The sequence below is a fragment of the Heterodontus francisci genome, chromosome 11, assembly GCF_036365525.1.
Source record: "Heterodontus francisci isolate sHetFra1 chromosome 11, sHetFra1.hap1, whole genome shotgun sequence".
NCBI lineage: Eukaryota > Metazoa > Chordata > Chondrichthyes > Heterodontiformes > Heterodontidae > Heterodontus > Heterodontus francisci.
The window spans coordinates 56,978,405-56,996,144 of record NC_090381.1 but is presented as its reverse complement, the minus strand read 5'-3'; the positions used below and the strand labels follow the sequence as shown (position 1 = coordinate 56,996,144).

The window sequence follows — 17,740 nt, the reverse complement described above, 5'->3', positions numbered from 1 at the left end:
TGCATCTGTCCATGGCAGTATTGGTAGGAGTAACCACTGTACAATCCTTGTGAAAACCAAGCCCCGACTTCACACTGAGGAAACCTTCCATCGTGTACCACTACCACCATGCTAAATGGAATAGGTCCAGAATAGATCTGGCTGCTCAAAACTAAGCATCCAGGAGGAGCTGTGGGCCATCAGCAGCAGCAGAATTATATTCAACCTCAATCTGTAACCTCGTGGTCTGGCATATTCCCCACTCTATCATTACCATCAAACTAGGGGATCAACCTTGCTCAATGAGGAGTGCAGGACAGCATGTCAGGAGCAGCACTAGGCATACCTCAAAATGAAGTGTTAACCTGGTAAAAATACAACATAGGACTACTTGCATGCCAAACAGCAGAAGCAGCATGCAACAGACTGAGTCAATCAATCTCACAATCAACGGATCAGATCAAATCTCTGCAGTCCTGCCACATTCAGTTATGAATGGTGGTGGACAATTAAACAACTAACAGGACAAAGGGACTACACAAATATCCCTATCCTCAATAATGGGGAGCTCAGCACATCAGTGCAAAAGAGAAGGCTGAAGCATTCACAACCATCTTCAGCCAGAAGTACTGAGTGGATGATCCATCTCAGCCTCCTCCTGAGGTCCCCAGCATCACAGGTGCCAGTTTTCAGCCAATCTGATTCACTCCATGTGATATCGAGAAACAGCTGAAGGCAAAGATACTGCAAAGGCTATGGGTTCTGACAACATCTTGGCTGTAGTACTGAAGACCTGTGCTGCAGAACTATCCCTGCCTCGAGCCAAGCTGTTCCAGTACAGCTACAACACTGGCATCTACCCAGCAATGTGGAAAATAGTACAGGTATGTCCTGTTCACAAAAGCCAGAACAAATACAAACTGGTCAATTACTGCCCCATCAGTCTACTTTCAATCATCAGCAAAGTGATGGAAGGTGTTGTCGACAGTGCTAACAAGCAGCACTTGCTCAGCAATAACCTGTGCACCGATGCTCAGTTTGGGCTCTGCCAGGGCCACTTGGCTCCTGACATCATTACAGCCTTGGTCCAAACATGGACAAAAGAGCTGAACTAAAGAGGTGAGGTGAGAGTGACTGCCCTTGACATCAAGGACATTAATTTGGCTGAGTGTGGCATTAAGGAGCCCTAGCAAAACTGGAGTCAATGGGAATTGGAGGGAAACACTCTGCTGGTTGGAGTCATACCTAGAGCAAAGAAAGATGGTTGTGGTTGTTGGAGGCCAATCATCTCAGCCCTAGGACCATCGCTGCAGGAGTTTCCCAGGGAAGTGTCCTAGACCCAACCATCGTCAGCTGTTTCATCATGACCTTTCCTCCATCATAAGGTCCGAAGTGGGGATGTTTGCTGATGATTGTATGATGTTCAGTACCATTCACAACTTCTCAGATACTGAAGCAGTCCAAGTTCATTTGCAACAAGACCTGGACAACATTCAGGCTTGGGCTGATAAGTGGCAAGTTACATTCGTGCCACACAAGTACCAGGCAATGAACATCTCCAACAAGAGAGAATCTAAATATCTCCCCTTGACATTCAATGGCATTACGATTGCTGAATCCCCTATTATCAACAACCTGCAGGTTACCATTGACCAGAAACTGAACTGGAGCAGCCACATCAATACCATGGCTACAAAAGCAGGGAATTCTGCACAGGTAACTCACCTCCTGACTCCCCGAAGCATGTCCACGATCTACAAGGCACAAGTCAGGAGTGTGATGGAATACTCTCCATTTGCCTAGATGAGTGCAGCTCCAATAACACTCAGGAAGCTCAACACCATCCAGGACAAAGCAGCCCGCTTCATTGTCACTCCATTCACAACCTTAAACTTTCACTTCCTCCACCACCGACGCACAATGGCAGCAGTGTGTACCATCTACAAGATGCACTGTAGTAACTCATCACACCTCCTTCGACAGACCCTTCCAAACCCACAACCTCTTCCACCTAGAAGAACAAGAACAGCAAATGCGTGGGAACACCACCATTTTCAAGTTCCCCTCCAAGTCACATAGAATCCTGACTTGGAAATATATCGCCGTTCCTTCACTGTTGCTGGATCAAAATCCTGGACCTCCCTCCCTAACAGCAATGTGTATCTACCCGCACCAGAAGGACTGCAACAGTTCAAGAAGGCAGCTCACCACCACATTGTCAAGGGCAATTAGTGTTGGGCAACAAATTCTGGTATTGCCAGAATAAAAAAAAGTATCATGGGAATTAATATATGGAGGGCTCAGCAGCAAGATGCATCACACTTTAACTTATCACTGAAGTGTTTACACCTATTTAACAAGCTCACTGTCACCAATGTCATTACCCCTTATCCCTGTCTTCACATAAATCGCAAATCTTTCAATCAATATGTGAAAGATCACATTAGATATCTTTGACAGTCTATGACCATACAAGTCTGTATAATATGAGTAACTGAACACAACAAAATGGCATCCTTTCCTATATCATTATAATCTCCATGAATGACTGAACATTAGCTAAGAGTGCTTTCTCCTTTGCCATAAATAACTCAAAAATGGGCATAAGCCATCTGACACTTTCTTCATGACATTCTTCCCTTGAGCATCTGAAAGTGCCTTTCTTTCATCCATTTACTGCATGCCTTAGGTGCAACTTGAGGGCCAGTATTGCAGGAGGAGGGTTGGCTGCTTCGGTGGTACAAAGGGCTCCTTGGATTAAGGTGAACCTCTACTCATGTCAGCTTGGTCCTGGATGGATTTGGTTCTGACTGCATCTCTGGAGCTTGTGGCTGTAAAGCCTGATGTAAATCCTTATGTGTCATTTGCATCATGCTCTGAGGATTTTTCTTCTTATTCATTTATGGGATGTGAGCACTGCTGGCAAGGACAGAATTTTTTGCCCATCACTTGAGAAGTTGGCCGTGAGTCATTTTCATGAACAACTGCATTCTGTGTGGTGAAGCTACTCCTGCACAGAGTACTAGTATTTTTGACCTAGCAATGCTGAAGGAATGGTAATATATTTCCAAGTTAGGATGCTGTGTGAGTTGGAGCACAACCGTGGTGCTTCCGTGCACCTGCAGCCCTTGTCTTTCTAGGTGATAGAGGACACGAGTTTTAAGAGGTGCTATTAAATCATCCTTGGCGTGTTTCTGCAGTGCATCCTGCAGATGGTACACACTACAGACATGTTGAACCTGTGGTGGAGGGAATGAATGTTTAAGACAGTAGATGTAGTGCTGATCAAGGGAGCTACTTTGTCCTGATGGTCTCAAGCTTCTTGAGTGTTGTTGGAGCTGTGCTCATCCACACAAGTGGAGAGTATTTCATCACACTCCTGACTTGAGCCTTGTGGGTGGTAGACAGGCTTTGGAGAGTCAGGGGGTGAGTTACTCACCACAGGATTCCTAGCCTCTGGCCTGCTCTTGTAGCCACAGTATTTCTGTGGCCGGTCCAGTTAAGTTTCTAGTTAATGGTGACCCCACCCAGGATGTTGATGTTGGGGGATTCGATGATGGTAACATCATTGAATGTCTAAGGAAGGTGGTCAGACACTCCCTTGTTGAAGATATTCATTGCTTGGCACTTGTGTGGCATGAATGTTACTTGCCACTTATCAGGTCTTGTTGCATATATTGCTTCATTATCTAAGGAGTTGTAAATGGTGCTGAACGTGGTGAAATCAGTAGCGAACATCGCCATTTCTGACCTTATTATGGAGGAAAAGTCATTAATGAAGCAGCTCAAGATTGTTGGGCTCAGGACGCTACCCTGCAGGAATGTCCTAGGGCTGAGATGATTGGCCTCCAAGAACCACAACCATCTTCCTTTGTACTGCGTATAATTCGAGTAAGTCAGTAGAGAGCTTTCCTCCAATCTGAACTGACTTCAATTTTACTCAGGCTCCTTGATGCCACACTCAGTCAAACGCTGCCTTTATGTCAAGGGTTATCATTCCCCACTTCACCCCTGGACTTCAGGTCTTTTGTCCATGTTTGTACCAACGCTGTAATGAGTCCTGGAATGGAGTGGTCCAGATGGAATCCAAAATGCGCATCAGTGAATGGGTTATTGGTGAGTAAGTGCCACTTGATATCACCATCAATGATACATTCCATCGCTTTGCTGCAGATTGAGTGTAGGATGATGGGGCAATAACTGGCCAGATAGGATTTGTCCTGCTTTTTTGTGGGCTAGACATTCCTAAGAATTTTCCATTTTGTCAGATAGATGCCAGTGTTGTAGCTGTACTGGAACAACTTGATTGGAAGCATGGCTATTTCGGGAGCACAATTCTTCAGCACTATAGCTGGGACGCTGTCATGGCCTCTAGCCTTGGCTGTATCCAGTGTGCTCAGTTATTTCTTGATATCATGTGGAATGAATTGAATTGGCTGAAGACTGACATCTGTGATAGCGGTGACCTCAGAAAGAAGCTGAGATGGATTATCCACTTGACAGTTCTGAATATGATTGCAAAAGCTTCAGCCTTGACTTTTGCACTCACAGACTGGGCTCGGCCATCATTGAGGATGAGGATGTTCATAGAACCGCCTCTTCCTCCCATTAGTTGTTTAATAGTCCACCACCATTCATGACTGGATGCAGCAGGACTGTAGAGTTTTAATCTGGTCAGTTTGTTGTGGGCTCACTTGGCTCTGTCTACAGTATGCTGCTTCTGTTGGTTAGAATGCATGTAGTCCTCTATCATAGCTTCACCAATTTTCCACCTCATTTTTAGAAATGCCTGGTGCTGCTCCTGGCATGCTGTGCTACATTCCTCATTGAACTAGAGCTGGTCCCCTGGTTTGATTGTAATGGTGGAGTGAGGGACATGCCAGGCCATTAGGTTACAGATTGTGTTGGAATATAATTCTGTTGCCTCTGATAACCCACAGAATCTTATGGATGCCTGTTTTGAACTGCTAGATTTGTTCTGAATGTATCCCATTCAGCCCAGTGGTAGTGCCATATAACACGACAGAGGGTGTCCTCAGTGTGAAAACAAGGGGCTGAATTTTAAATCCCCCCAAAAAGCAGGATGATGGTGGGGGGTGGGGGTGGGGTGGGTGACATAAAATGGACTGGGAGGCTCAGGGGGCCCTCCCGACCTGTTCCCGCCTCCGCCGCCATTTTACGTAGGGCGGTGGCGGCGATAAACAGCCCGCCCGACCCAGGCTCATCAAAGCCCTTAAGTGGCCACTTAATAGCTACTTAAGGGCCTTCGCCTGCCTCCACGGTGATTCTACGCATGGCAAGCAGGCGTCCTAGACCCGAGAAAAGTCACCTGACAAAAGCAGGCAGCTTTCCGACGACCTGGGAGGGGGCCCTCCTGATCAGGCACCCTGTGCCTGATGAAGGGCCCCCTCCACTGCCCCAGCCACCCTCAAAACGCACCCCTCCCCCGTGCCCCCAATCAACCACACTTGCCTCGCCGGGGCCACTCCCGGTGGCACTGCTGGGACAGAGAGCTGCCAGCCCGCTGATTGGCTACCAGTTCTATTAGGTGGGACCTCCTACCTCAAGCGGGTGGAACCGCCTTAGAAGAGTTAAAAGCCGGGAACCCGCAAAATACAGGTCGGATCCCTAGACCAGGCAGACGCGGGTGCGCCACCGACTTTTCAGTCCGTGGCCAGCTCCCATCCACCAAGGGCTAAATTCCGGCCAGGGCTTTGACTCCATAAGGCCTGTGCAGTAGTTACTGCTACAATACTTGTTCATGTTGATTCTCTTACCACCTGTTTAAAGTCCCATCTGACAGCTATGTCTTTTAGGACTGAACCAGTTCCATCAGTTTTGATGCTACTGAGCCACTCTTGCTGATGGATATTGAATTCCCCCCCACTCAGAGTACCTTCTGTACCCTCAATGCTTCTTTTAAGTGCTGTTTAACAGGAAGCAACACTGATTTTGTCAGTTGAGGGAGGACATAGGTGATAATCAGCAGGAGGGTTCCCTGTCCACATTTAGCCTGATGCCATGAGATTTCATGAAGTCCAGAGTCAATGTTGAGGACTTCCAGAATTACTCCCCCTGTCTGATATACCATTACGCTGCTACCTCTGGTGGGTCTGTCCTGCCAGTGGGACAGGACATAGCTGGGATGATGATGGAGGAGTCTGGAACAGTTGTTGATATGTGTGATTCTGTGAGTATGATCTTCCAGGCTGTTGCTCAACTAGTCTTTGGTACAGCTCTCCCAATTTTGATCTAAGTCCCCAGATGTTAGTGAAGAGGACTTTGCAGGGTCGATTGGGCTGGGTTTGCCTTTGTTGAGTCCAAGTCCAATACCTAGGACAATGTTGAATAGTCTGTTGGGTTTTAAATATGTAATTTTTTTAGCTGTTTGGTAATCTAAGTGGCTTGCTAGGTGTTATGACCAGGTGAGAAAGGTGTCTAAGGGTCCCTCTCAGCCTTCACCTGGCCTTACCGTAACAGGGTTTAATTTTAAACACACTGTTTTTAGCTCCCCTTTGTTGAATCTTGTTCACTGCTTCCAATTATAAGGCAAAGAAACCAGCACAAACAGGCTTTCTTAGGTTTAAAGAAGAAAAATTGAAATTTATTAAACTCAAATTCGTTTGACATCTACAGATACACAACGCGCCCATGCTAGCATGCATACGCGATACACACATGCAAATAGAGACAGAAGTGAGCAGAAGGAAAATAAAGTGGAAAAGTTTGAGGCAATATCTGAAGAGTCGTTGTTACGGTTCTTCAAGCTCACTGTAGAGTCCTTGATTGTAGGTAGATCATGCTTTTCTTTGGGGCCCAGTATTCTTCTTAAATCGTGTTCGCTATAGAGACTTTGCTCTCTTGGGGGCCATGTGTCTTCAGTGGATTCAGAGGCTTGTAAGAAAGAGATGAGAGCAGACAGGAGAGATCTTCTCAGTCCAGGAGCAAACAGTCGTTCTGAGTTCAAACTCTCTGTGGCTAGTTCAAAAAACCCCTGGAACATGTGACCAGCTGGTCCAACCAGTCCTGGATTGTATCACCTTAGCAGTCTCTGGAATGCTCCTCTTAGACACAAAACTTGGTGATCAAGGTCCATTGTGCGTTGACTGTGTCAGGGAATGGTCCTTTGTCCTTCCAAGCACTATCTGTTAATATGCAAGTATCTTTTCTAGCCACGGCTAGTCTGTTTAACAAGTCCTTTCCTCGCTCCAGAAACAGTTTAAAATCAATATTCATGACAAAATTAATGTGCGTCATTCTTGGCAGGTGGGGGCCTAGCATGACACTCGGCCATTTTAGAGAGTAATTGAGAGTCATCCACATTGCTGTGGTCTGGAGTTACGTACAGGCAGATCAGGTAAGAACAGCATGTTTCTTTCCCTAAAGGACACTAGTGAACCAGTTGGATTTTTACAATAATCCAACAGCTTCATAGCCATGATTACTGATATTAGCTTTTTATTCCAGATTTATTTAATGAACTGAAATCAATTTCAGAAACTGCCATGGTGGCATTTGAATTCATGTCTCTGGATTATTAGTTCAGGCTGCTGGATTACCAGTCCAATAACATAACCACTATGCTACCGTACCTCAGAGAGGCTAAATGCCGAGCCTGAGCTTTTGTGCTGAGATAAAGCAGCATCCTTGTCTCTATAATCTCCTCCAGTCCTAGCACCTTTTGAAATATCTGCACTCCTTCAATTCTGGCCTTTTGCCCATCCCCAATTTTAATTGATCCACCATTAGTGGCCATGCCTTCAGCTGCTGAGGCCCTAAGCTCTGGAATTCCTTTCCTACACCTGTCTGCCTTTCCACCTCTCTTTTCTCCCTTAAGACAATCTTTAAAACCAAACTTATTTTGTTCATCTGCCCAATTATCCCCTTATTTGCCTCGATGTCAAATTTTGTTCGATAATACTCCTGTGAAGCATCTTGGAATGCTTTATTACAGTAAATGGCATTATATAAATGCAAGCAGTTGTTATTGTTGCTGTTCCTGAAGATCCACATTGTTCTGAGAGCTAGATTCGTGTGCCCACAGATCAGCACGCTGGCAGTTCTAATTGCAGCTCAGATTCAGAAAGACAGTGGCTGGAATTTTACGCCACCCCAGCAAGCCGGATGGTGACCCGCTCCCGCCTCCACCCCACTTTACATAGGGCAATGGGGGGGGGGCGAAAAACGAGCCGCCCACCCCAGGCCAATCAAGGCCCTTAAGTTGCCAATTAACAGCCACTTATGGGCCTTCACCCGCCTCCACGGGGATTTTACCCGTGGCAAGCGGGCATTCTGGAGCCAGGAAAGGCCATCCGGTGAAAGCTGGCAGCCTCTCAGCACCCCGGGGGTTGGGCCCTGACAAATGGGCATGGGGTGCCCAATTGAAGGCTGCCCCCGCTTACCCAAACACCCCCAGGACCCAGACGCACCCCCCCCCCCCACCCCCCAAATGACCAGTGTTGCCTCGCCGGGGCCCGACCAATTACCCCCAGCGAGGCAACCTAAACTTACCTGCACTCCTGTCTCCATGTCCTCGTCTGAGCTGCAATCCCTGCAGTGGCCACCGCTCGTGGTGATGCCGCCTGGCCTAAGAGCTGCCAGCCCAATGGTTGGCCAGCAGCTCAATGAGGTGGGACTTCCTTCCACAAGCAGGTGGAAGTCCTGCCTCGGAATGATTGAAGCCTGGGGACCCATAAAATGCGTGTCGGATCCCCAGGCTAGGCGGTAGTGGGTTTGCCACCAACTTTTACGTCGGTGGCCAGCTCCCGTCCGCCCAACATAAAATCCAGCCCAGTGTCATCCATCCCAAGTAGCTAAAAGCAAGTACTGTTGGTGCTGCTGAACAACTCCTTTATTGTAACCAGGGCAACAGATTGGGGAAGCAGAGGCACCACAAACTATGGTATAACAACTCATGGTTTTGTGATTTGATAATCTGAAATAAAAGTTTAAAGAAGAAAAAATACAATGATGAAAGAAGTAAACTATTAAACTCATTATCCAGAATTGTAAAGAAAAGGTTTTGTTCAACAAATATCAAAACATATGAAAATTTACACTTTTAAATTCTCAGAAAACCCAAAATCCAGGGAAAGTTTATAAAGAGATAGTTATAAGTTTTCAAGTCCAATTGTATGGGACGTTACGTGGAATGAACTTGTATGTTTAAATTGTATCTGGTATTTTTTTGAAAGCACAATGTTGCCCCAAAATCCTTGATCATATGAAATACAGATACACCAAATCTAAAATTATAATGTTGAAAGTAACTGGTGAATACTGTGCTTTTGGCTCTGATGTTAAGTTCTTAGGTGTTGCTGTGCATTAGGCAGCAGTTCCTGTAATAAGGGCATCATAGCCTTCTAACTGCCTGATGCTCATAATGCATCCTAATACAACACAGAAGTGCCTGTAGCACCTGTTGTATACTGGGCTCATTAAAGTCTCAATTTGTATGTAATCTGGAGAATGAAACCATAATGCATTTGCAGTGCCTGAACACCACTCCAGATGCTCAAAACCTACATAAAATGGGCACTACATGAAAGGCCTTTTCCCTTGCTGTTAAAGTATTTTTGATACTTTTTTTCAGATGTCTGGGAAGAAGGATATTAGTGAAACTAATTAAAGCCTTATTAACAGATTCTCTTATTGCTTATTTGTGCCTGTTTTGATAGAAAGCAGTCATTGTGTGCTGTTTTGAACTATGTGTATCCTTCTGGGAATCCAATTTGCTGGTTCTGGAGAAGGAGACAGATAAAGATAACAGGAGTCATGCCAAACAAATAAGTTTGCAACTCAGGAAGTCCATGAGGGACCATGATTATAGCACTAGCTGTGGGCACACACATTTATATCTAAGCATGACAGATGAAATCTGTATGGCAAAACAACACTTTTGCAGAAACTTTTCATATTTCTGCAGCTAGGGACAACTGTCTCTCATTGTTACTGGTGACTGTAGTCTTGAACCTTTAAAACGGTAGAGTAATTCCATGCAATAGCGGGTGATATTTGCTAAAATCATCCAACCTGCAGAGCAAACATGCATCATGCAGGTCATAGATGCCTCATTTACCCAGGCCTCTTAATTCATTAACATCTCCATGAAAAACAAACGGCAATACGACAGGTTATGAACTTGAAAAGATCATGGCCTAACCTTCCCCACTCCTATTTTTTCCACACTCAGAATCTCCAGAGCCCTTTGTTTGCAAGAAGTAAAGGCTAACAGCCTAGATGTACCTCTTACTGCCTTTATTCACTGGTGTCAGTAGTATCTAGCAAGCATTTAGAACAAGCTACATATGTTGAACTAAGGAACAAGAGAGTTGCATGTTGTATTCAAGTATGTTCTGTGGTTAGTATGTTTGGTGTTTTTTGCTTGATAAATGCCTTGGGCCACAAAAAGAAAGATTAACATTTATATAGCATCTTTCATGACCACCGGATGTCTCAAAGCACTTTACAGCCGATGAAATTTTTGAAGTGTAGTCATTGTTGTAACATGGCAGCCATTTTGCACACAGCAAACTCCCAGAAACAGCAATGTGAAAATATCTAAATAAACAGTTTTTGTGATGTTGGCTGAGGAGTAAATATTGGCCGGGACACCAGGGATAATTCCCCTGCTCTTCTTCAAAATAGCACCAATGAATCTTTTAGACCACCTGAGAGGGCAGGCAGAGCCTCAGTTTCTCATCACATCTGAAAGACAGCACCTCCAACAGTGCAGCACTCCCAGTACTGCACTGGGGTGTCAACCTTGAATTTGTGCTCAAGGCTTCGAGTGGGACATAAGTCCAGAACCTTCTGACTCAGAGGCAAAAGTGTTACCAACTGAGCCACACCAAACATATTGTGATAGTAGGATGGCAGAGTGCCCTGGTAAAGCATGGGCATGTTCTTTTTTTCACTTGAGAAGTACCTGACTAGTTTCTAGAAAGTTGGGTATGGTTTCTCTGTGATGCAGCATCATGATACCTTGCAAGACTACACTGTTAAATCATATGAAGCATGGGCAGACTTACTTTAGCAATTAGGCATAGTGCAGCAAATGGTGAGACAGCATTATCTCTCTGCCATATCAATCTAGGTTGCTCTGGCAGTACATTTAACTAGAAGGTGCCCCTCTGATGCCCTCTGGTCCAAAAATATACACCCTTCACTCTAGCACCTCCTGCAAAAATACCATCAAAACCACTGCACCTTGCTTCTGCCACCATTTTATATTTTCAGCCAGTTCTCTATTAATGGTGACAGTGGCCCTTTAAGAGCTCCGAGTGCCTGATGACCCATCATTTTGACCCCTTCTTGCTCTGCACCGGATGTGACAACATTTATTTGATGAGCTGTTCTTACATTATAGTGCAAGATCAGCTCAGTAGAGTGCAGGCACACACAGCATCTCACATGAATGACTTTAAGAAGGCCTTAATAAACAAACATCAGCTACAATTCTTGTTTTCACTGCATTTGTTAATCTATTTTTGAGGGGGTAGAAATCCGCAGAGCAGCACTAAGCACTGATAAGCTGTCAGGGAGTGGTTTTACCTACACTACCCCAATATTTACAGATAACCAATTTTTCACTGTAAATATAGTGAAGGCACAGTGCTAGTCATCAAATTATGTACATACCCATATGATTTATAATAAATCAATTTGCAGTTTGGTCTCAAGTTATTCACTTTAAAGGGACTGAAAATACATTTTCATTAAGACCACTGCGAACACATTGGGGATCATTTGCTGGTGGCAAGGAAATCTCATTGCTGCCAGCACATTGTCAGAAAATCACAGGCTCTGATACATGTTGGTGTTGGGCAAGGTTCCCCGTGTTAGCATGCACTTTTATCACATTTTATTCAAACACATAAGTTTTCTTGGTTATGTTACAAAATATGTAAAATAAATATTCCATTTCTATTTTTGGCGGAAACTTTAAAGATGTTTCAATATAGAGTCATAGAGTCATAGAGTCGTACAGCATAGAAACAGGCCCTTCGGCCCACCGCGTCCATGCCGACCATAATGCCTATCAATATTAATCCCACCTGCCTGCATTAATTCCATATCCCTCTATGCCTTGCTCATTCAAGTACCTGTTCAGATGCCTCTTAAATGTTGCTGCTGTTCCTGCCTCCACCACCTCCTCAGGCAGCTCATTCCAGATACCCACTATTCTTTGTGTGAAAAATTTACTCCTTTGATCCCCTTTAAACCTCCTTCCTCTCACCTTAAATCTATGCTCTCTAGTTTTAGTCACCCCTACAATGGGAAACAGAATCTGGCTGTCTAGCCTATCTATGCCTCTCATAATTTTATATCCCTCTATCATGTCCCCTCTCAGCCTCCCTCTCTCCAGGGAAAACTGACCCAGCCTATCCAATCTCTTTTTAAACTCAAGCCCTCCAAACCAGGCAACATCCTTGTGAATTTTTTCTGCACCCTCTCTAGCTTAATCACATCTTTCCTGTAGTGCGGCGACCAGAACTGCACACAGTACTCCAAGTGCAGCCTAACCAACGTTATGTACAACTGTAACATGACATCCCAACTCTTGTATTCAATGCCTCGACCGATGAAGGCAAGCACGCCATACGCTTTATGTCTCAATAAATATGGATGTACAATCCCAATAATATGGCAATATCCTGGATTTAAATCACCTTTTGGGATGGAGCCCTTGCATTAAGAAAAATGCCTGTTTTCAGCTTTATGGGCAATTTCATTTTTCTTATCTCCTATACAATGAGAGAAGCTTGTTTGCAGTTATACCTCATATTCTTTATTGAACTTCCAACTTCTCCATGTTAATTTAATGATGCCATGATAAATATAATTTTAAGGACTTGATTATGCTACATCATAAATCTGTGTGACAAAAATAGTGCAAAACCTGCAATCAATTTGATTCAATATTGATTGCATACTAAATGCTACAAATATAGAAATATGGTTAGACAATACAATCAAGATTATTTGTTCATGTATGTTAGAAAGAAAACACCTCACGTTCTGCCTGGGTGATATACCTGACATCATGTGGCTATCATTAGCGACTTGATTTCAGATAAACACCCTTCTAGGAAGTTATCCAAGCTGAAATGATAATTGGTGTGCACTCTTCAAAAGTCTCTCTAGGTTCTTAATTTTTCCCATTATAATCCAGAGATATTTAAGATGAAATATCTAGTGCCAATCCACTTCTAGAAGGATTTATGTTCAGTCCCACTTGTGACTGCTGTGCAGTCTTCTTATTTGTGGGGCACTCCTTCATTCATTATCCTCATGGTACCAGAGGAGGTGGAAGTGAAAATGGGATCCAACAGTGGGTATTGAGGTTCCACTGAAGTCAACCCCTAACTCCCAAGTCTGTAGACTCAGATCTCTGAGCTCCTGCTCTAAAAATGATAGTGGATGAGCATCATATTCAAATGGAGGCATTGAGGACCATCTCAGAAGACAGAGATGGTAGAAGGGATCACAGCTGATTCCACTGCTAGTGCCAATCTCTGAGAAGGATTTGAAACTTTGCAGGACTACTTGGAGCAGGTGACAGTACCATGAACAACTGCGTGCATCCCCAATGACAGGCACACAGCTGCATTTGTTAATCTATTTTTGTAGGGGTAGAAATCCTCATAATAGCACGAAGAATTGATGAACAGTAAGGGGGTGACAGGTCAGTCAGTGCACCGTAATCCGGCAAGCATGCATAGATCATTGACCTTCAGGTCTTGGGATATCAATGAAAAGCAGTTTCCGAGAAATCTGGGGCAATATCTTTCAAGATGTACAGGATCCAACTAATGCTGCTCTCGATGGGCTACTGCTGATCAAAGGGCTCTCAGATCCAGGAACCAATACAGTTTGTGTAGCTACAGTTCACCTTCATATTGCAGTCCTCTTTCTAGTTAACTCCTCATTTCCTTTCTAGTCAGCTCCCTCAGGTGCTTATTCATATTTGTGTCAGGGATCAGGACTAGGTTGACCTCACATCTGGACTGGCAGCTTGCTGAGTCTCCTCCCATAACTCAGATGCCCTGAGGTGGTGATGACCAGTTTCAAGAGGCTCATCATACAGCAGCAAATCTAGCACTGGCATCCATGAGCCTCAGCTACCACCTTAAACTTATCTTGATGCAATGTCAAGGTGAGCACAAAGAAACATCAGGGGTAGGCACAGTGATAAAAATAGGTACTAGCTGTAAATGTACATGTGTACAGTAAAACAAATTTGTGATATGAAATTCAGTGTTCTCTGGTTAAGTTTGGGTGATATTTATAAAGGTTAGTTTACAGTGGGACACAGTTCTGTGTATGCTTCTTTACTTGAGTGATTCCCTCCATAAACAGTTTCATCCAAGACATCGTTGTAGGAGAAGATTAGTTTGTACAGTCTGGCGGGAGGAAATATTTGTGATATTATTTACCTAGGACATAGTATGACCTGCTTAAAATACAAGTCTCTTTGGTTGTGCTCCCCACAATCTCTTACTCTTAGTTCTTTTTGCTATAATTGCAGTATTTGCTTAAGATTCCTTTATTTATTCATCCCAGTGAAAAATAACTTATTTTTCTCCATTATTTGCATGATTAGAAAAATATAATCTTCCTTCACTTCCAATGGGTGGGGGGGGGGGGGGGGTGGATCTGTAGTTTTACTGAAACGTTCAATATGTGTGATGCTACACCAAGATAGTTTTGAGTTTACAAGATGTTGATCACTGAACACATGGTCATTCACAATCTTCCAGGCTGGAATTCCTGACTGCATACAATGAAGTACCTCATAAATATCTGGCACTGATGCAAACATTAGTCTTGTTCGAGGACGCACATTTATCCTGTACACAAATGTTAATTCAGATTTTTTTTAAAGGCTTAAACTGTAAAAACTGTTGAAAATGTTCATCTTTATTATTCGTTTAATATATCTGCATATATTAATATGGTATGTGACGCAACAGTAATGCATCACCTTACCACTCAAGAATATATTATTATACTGAACTATATAACCTTTAAGCCCAAAGATTTCAATTGGCTTTCGAAGCAGACTCTGCTTATTATATGCAATCAAAAGACATTTTCTATATCTTACACTTCTCTGTACAAAACTACTATTTTGCTCAGATTAAATATACTGGGAACAAATCCCAAGCAGCTCAGGCTTTATCCATGTTATGACGATTATGTATGGTGAGTTAATTAACAGTTTGAGACAGAATGTAATCGTACTGGATCCTTGACCCAATTCAATGAAGAGATTTGATCCGATTCGAAGACGATACTGCTAGGTTTATCCAGCATGGTTAAGTCGCACAGTTACAGCCAAATAAACGTTTCTCCTCGAAACCGCGTTTTGAATATAAAAGGTAAGATAAGCTATAGGATATATCGCACATTATAAACTTCTTTCTCTAAACGGCATAAATTATTTAATTTTTTTTTCCAACAGGAAGTCGATATGGCGATTTGCGCAGTCCAATTAAATGCTGGTGTTTCGGAACTAATTCGAGACTCCTGCCCGAGTTGTGCTTTTCAGCACCAGTGACAGCTCCTCTGTGTGAAAGAAAAATGCTGTTTCAACAGTGGAGCCGAATAATAGTCAAAGCAGAACAAAATGTACAGAAGAGCATTTCTCCAAATATGACTGCCAAACGAAGATCGACATTATTACATTTCACAATTTTCACTGTTTTCAGGAGTATTTGAATTACCAGAACGAAGAACGCGTCTGTTTCCAGACCGTCTTCTGAATAACGCACACTCCTTGCAGTACGTGCAGGTTAAAGATTCAGTGCAACAGCTTTTTGCAGTTTTCTCCAGTTTCTGTTTGCTGCATTGCTCCAATACAAAGAGCAACAGCGTCGTCTCCTGTTCGTTGTCACAAACAGACTCTGGAAAGTAAAGTTTGTATGCTTTCGAGTCTGCGAAGCTTGTGGTTTTTTGTGTTTATGGTGACACGCGCCACAACAGATCTTTTGGTAGATTTTGTGCCCATTGAGAATGAAGTTTATTCCATGCATCATTGAAATAGCTACTGATAAATTCATACCCGGACACAGCGTTTATCAGGCGGGGCAACATAAAAAAAACTACGTTATTAGTACAAATGTTGAAAAAGATTCCACCCATGATCTATCTTTTCATTACAGTGAGCTATTAATAACCTTATATGTAAATTGACACAATATCCAGAGCACCAGTGTTTCAGTGTAAGTTATTTGCTCTGACTTCATTAGAATCAGAGAGTTATACAGCACAGAAACAGGCCCTTCGGCCCATTGTGTCTGTGCCTGACATCAAGCACCTATCTATTCTAATCCCATTTTCAGCACTTGGCCTGTAGCCTTGTATGCTACTGCGTTTCAAGTGCTCATCTAAATACTTCTTAAATGTTGTGAGGGTTCCAGCTGTACCACCCCTTTAGGTTCTAGATCCCAACCACCCTCTGGGTGAAAAAATGTTTCCTCAAATCCCCTCTAAACCTCCTGCCCCTTACCTTATATCTATTCCCCCTGGTTATTGACACCTCTGCTAAGAGAAAAAGTTTCTTCCTATCTACCCTATCTATGCTCCTCATAATTTTGTATACCTCAATCAGGTCCCCCCTCAGCCTTCTCTGCTCTAAGGAAAACAACCCTAAGCTATCCAGTCTCTCTTCAAAGCAGAAATGCTCCAGCCCAGGCTGGTGAATCTCCTTTACACTCTCTCCAGTGCAATCACATCCTTCCTATAGTGTGGCGACCAGAACTGTACACAGTACTCCAGCTGTGGCCTAACTAGCATTTCATACAGCTCCAGCATAACCTCCCTGCTCTTAAATTCTGTGCCTTGGCTAATAAAGGCAAGTATCCCATATGCCTTCCTAACCACCTTATCTACCTGTGCTGCTGCCTTCAGTGATCTATGGACAAATACACCAATTTCCCTCTGACCCTCTGTACTTCCTAGGGTCCTACCATCCATTGTATATTCCCTTGCCTTGTTAGTCCTCCCAAAATGCATCATGTCACACTTCTCAGAAATAAATTCCATTTGCCACTGCTCCTCCCATCTTACTAGCCTATCTATATCATTCTGTAATCTAAGGCTTTCCTCCTCACTATTTACGACAGCACCAATTTTCATGTCATCTGCGAACTTACTGATCATACCTCCTAGATTCACTAAGCCAATTTTGGATCCAATATGCCCAAATTGCCCTAGATCCCATGGGCTCTTACATTCTTGACCAATCTCCCATGCAGGACCTTATCAAAAGCCTTACTGAAGTCTATGTAGACTACATCAACTTCTTTACCCTCATCTACACATCTAGTCACCTCCTCGAAAAATTCAATCAAATTTGCTAGACATGATCTTCCCCTGACAAAGCCATGCTGACTATTCTTGATTAATCCCTGCCTCTCCAAGTGGAGATTAATCCTATCCCTCAGAATTTTTTCCGATAGTTTCCCTACCACTGATGTTAGACTCACTGGCCTGCAATTACCTCGTTTATCCCTACTACCCTTCTTGAATAATGATACCACATTCACTATATCCAGTCCCTATATCGATCTCAGCACCTTGCAACTTCCTGCTGTGGCTTATTGTTTCTCAACCGTTTTACCATTCTAAATTTCCATATCCACATATAAAATGGGTTTTATCCATGTAAATTCTAGATTTGGGCCAGATTTTGCATTCCCATAGTGGTGAATGTCAGCGGCTCCGCAATTGCCAGCATGCGCACTTGCGCCAAAAG

General features: G+C 43.6%; 1 pseudogene; it reads right to left on the bottom strand.

The window, feature by feature from the left end:
• LOC137375027 (nucleolin-like) overlaps nucleotides 1-17,740 on the bottom strand; it is a 50,196-nt pseudogene that overhangs the window by 17,534 nt on the left and 14,922 nt on the right.